Raw genomic sequence first — 3,323 nt, forward strand, 5'->3', positions numbered from 1 at the left:
CCTCCCCCCGTCCCTCTCCCCCTCCTCACCACTCCCCTCCCTTGCCCCAGTCTCCACCACAGCCCAGAACTCTTTCAGGCCTTCAGCAAAGTCCCATCAGGTCAAACGTTGCTGGAAACCCTTCCATGAGGGTCAAAGAGGCAAGCTGAGTCCAGCCTCAAGGCCCACAGGAGGCCTCCAGGCTCTTTGTAAGGACGTTTTGCTCCAGACCTTTACTCACGCGCCTCCTCGACCTTGGAACCTTCCGGCCCCTCCGCATCAGTGCACACAGCTCACGTGGGCTGTCCTCACAGCCTACGCAACCTACACCCGGTTCTGTGTGAGCACCTCCCCCATCTGGACCTCGAGCTTCACACTGTCTAGGACGCAACACTAACAGGCACTTAGAGAATATTTGTTTCATGAAGAAAATCTATCAGTGATTCAAAGAAGTATTCACCCATTCTTGGCCTCTCCCTGCAATTCCAGCCCAGCCTGGGCCCCTTCCCTGCTCTGCCACGCGATACTGATAGCGCCCGTTTCTCTGGGGAGGTGGTGGGGATGCAGACATGGCCCTTCTCCCGTGGTCAGTTTTCAGCCAACAGAGGACACAGGTTGAATGAATAAAACCTCTGGCAGCTGTGAATTAATGTGCACACGACCTCTCAGGTGCCACTTGTCCCCAACTAGACTTCCCCTCCGGTCCCGCCTCTCCTCTTTCACCCGAGCTCAGCCGGACCTCAGCGGTGCCGTGCCTTCTGTCCCTGCCTGTTGGATCAGGGGCAGGTCCTGCGGTCCCGCCCGGCTCCCTGACCCGCTCCTATGATGCCTCTGCAGACCCACCACCCACCACACGTGCCCCTAATCTCTCCTCCAGTTCTGGGCCAAGGGCCCAGGCCTCCCCCGGGGTCCCCATCCCGACCCTCACCATCCTCCAGGCCCCGTCATCTCAACAAAACTGGGGCCTTCTGTTTTCCGAACCTCACGATGCCTTTTTCCCCTNTGGGAGAACGTGCCGGACAGAGCCCAGGCCTCTGGGTGTCAGAGGCCCGGGTCGTGGTTGTTCGGGGAGCGGCCAGCCAGTGCCCTGGGAGGCTCTTGGCCAGCGGCACTTTCCCATCTGCCAGACGAGCTGCTGGGCTGGACGTCGGGGTCCCCTCCAGAACATCGGCTCCTACGCCATTACTGCCTTCTCTTTTCTCTTCCTCCTCTGGACTCTCTGATGAGAAGGGTTGTGAGTGTGCCCGTGTGCCCTGCTGTGGGGCCTGGCCCGTGGGTGAAGGATGAATGGCAGTGGCCTTGGTCAGACCCGCACTTCCTGCCCCGTGTGCCAGGGGGAAGGCTGGGTCATAGCAGAAGGGAAGGGTGAGTCTCCCTCTGAGCGCTTTGCTTGTACAGTGAAGATCTCCCCGCCTCACCGGGAATCCAGACCATGTGCTGCTGAGAAACTCCGTATACAATGGGGTGTCTGGCCCCCACCCCTGGCTGAGGTTAAAATACAGCACGGCCCATACTTCCCTAGACTTCATGGAGTTATTACAAGCCTCAATTGATCTGATCCAACAGCCATAAATCTCTTGGCCCAGCTCCCAGGACTCAGCAACAAATACATTCATTTATTGCTGCTCAGAGTAATTAATGGGGGCACGTCACAACATATTCTTAAGAAACTTCCAGGAACTGGAGATACGTCAAAAAGAAAATGGTAAATGTAGAAAGAGCAAAGTGAAAAGCACCTCATAAAGAGAAAGTAAATGCTTAAAAAATCTAGGCTTACGGCTAGTAGAGCGCTCCTGCAGTTTACAAACATGAGCCCCTGCGTGCTGGCGCCAAGGCACTAACAACCACCAGTACGTGATCATCGCTCCGTGATAAAAGGGGCCTTGTCAGTGTTTTCACAGAGAAGCATTTCCAGGGCCTAGACTGTAAAGGGTCCCGCGGAGACTGGGCGGGGGCGGTGGACGCGGTCTGACGGACGTCCTCGTGTGTTTCACGCGGTTTGGTGGCCGCGGCCCCTGACAGAGCGGAGGGCCTGCCGTCGGACCGGGGTCCTGTGCACAGGTGGCTCGGGGACCCACACGCCCAGGGCGCCGCCTTCAGGGGCGGTGGGTCACTTTCTGCTGCGGGAGACCCGAGGCTTCTCCAGAGCCGGGGCCCAGGGCCTTGGAGATCCGACCCGACCCCTGACCGGGCTGGACCGGGGCCCCTCCAGCCTGGGCCCCTTCAGGGAGTTTCACTAGTCAGAGAGACGTACGAATAACTGCATCGAATGCAGAGCGTCAGGAACACAGGACCGGGGTATCGGACCGCTTCCGGCTTCGCGTGCAAATCAAAACCGGAGTCTCCTTCCTCCCGAGCCCCTTTCCAGGCCCACTTCTGTCCACTGGCCCCAGCGGCAGAGTCCTCCCAGAAGCCCTGCGCCCCTTCCCGGCCACGTGACTGCCCCCCGCCCACGGTGTGCTAACGTCCCCCGCCTGCGTCCCTGGGCGCTGACCGCGGCCTGGTCTCCTCTTTCCAACATCAGCATCAAATCTGTGAAACATCGGCCTCGTTACAAAGTGCCTCGACTGCCTCCCAGCTAAACCGCGAGTCTCCGGGCACACGCGCTGAGATGCCCAGCCCGGCGCCTCACCCCCGCGGCCGCTGCCCTCCAGACCCCCGCCAGGCGCCCCGGAGCCCAGCGCAGGGGGAGCCCCCTGCAGCACAGGGGCCGGTGAGCGGCAGGGCAGGGGGGGCAGGCGGGGCAGGCAGGGCACCCCCCCCCCCCCCGCCTCGGGGCCGTGACCGCTTCTCCCCAGGACCAGCATCGCCAGCGCCCCGAGGGCCCGACCCCCTGCAGGCCTTCCAGGGGCACGACCTCATTCCGTAACCTCCAGAGCCGCGGGCATCCAGCGTGCTCTCTCGTGACCTCTGACCCGGAGGTGCTGGGTCCTCGGTGCCCAGAGCTCAGCTTAGACGTCACTTCCTGCGAGAGTCCCTGTGAGGCCGGCCTCTTCCCTGCCCGCGCCGGGTGCCCTTCCGGTGCGTCCCCCGGCACTCTGTCCTCTCCTCCACGCGGGCGGCGCCTGGGACGTCTGTCCCTCCCGGCGCGGCGGTGACGATGGCCGACCACGCAGCCGAAGGTGTGTGCCTCTGGCCGGCGCGCCTTCCCCGCTCCCATCCCTCCCGCCCTTCCTCCCACGGGCTTGGCCACCTGCACAGTGAGGACACTGAGCGAGGAGGCGGAGCGCTTCCGATAGGAGCCCGTCCGGGCAGGAGCCCAGAGCACGGCGCTTGCACAGCGCCCCCTGGTGGCGGGGTGGCCGCGGCCCTCACCCCCGGGGCCCAAGGGCCGTCATCCTGTC

Source organism: Crocuta crocuta, unplaced genomic scaffold (assembly GCF_008692635.1).
Source record: "Crocuta crocuta isolate KB4526 unplaced genomic scaffold, BGI_CrCroc_1.0 scaffold506, whole genome shotgun sequence".
In the NCBI taxonomy this organism is placed as follows: domain Eukaryota; kingdom Metazoa; phylum Chordata; class Mammalia; order Carnivora; family Hyaenidae; genus Crocuta; species Crocuta crocuta.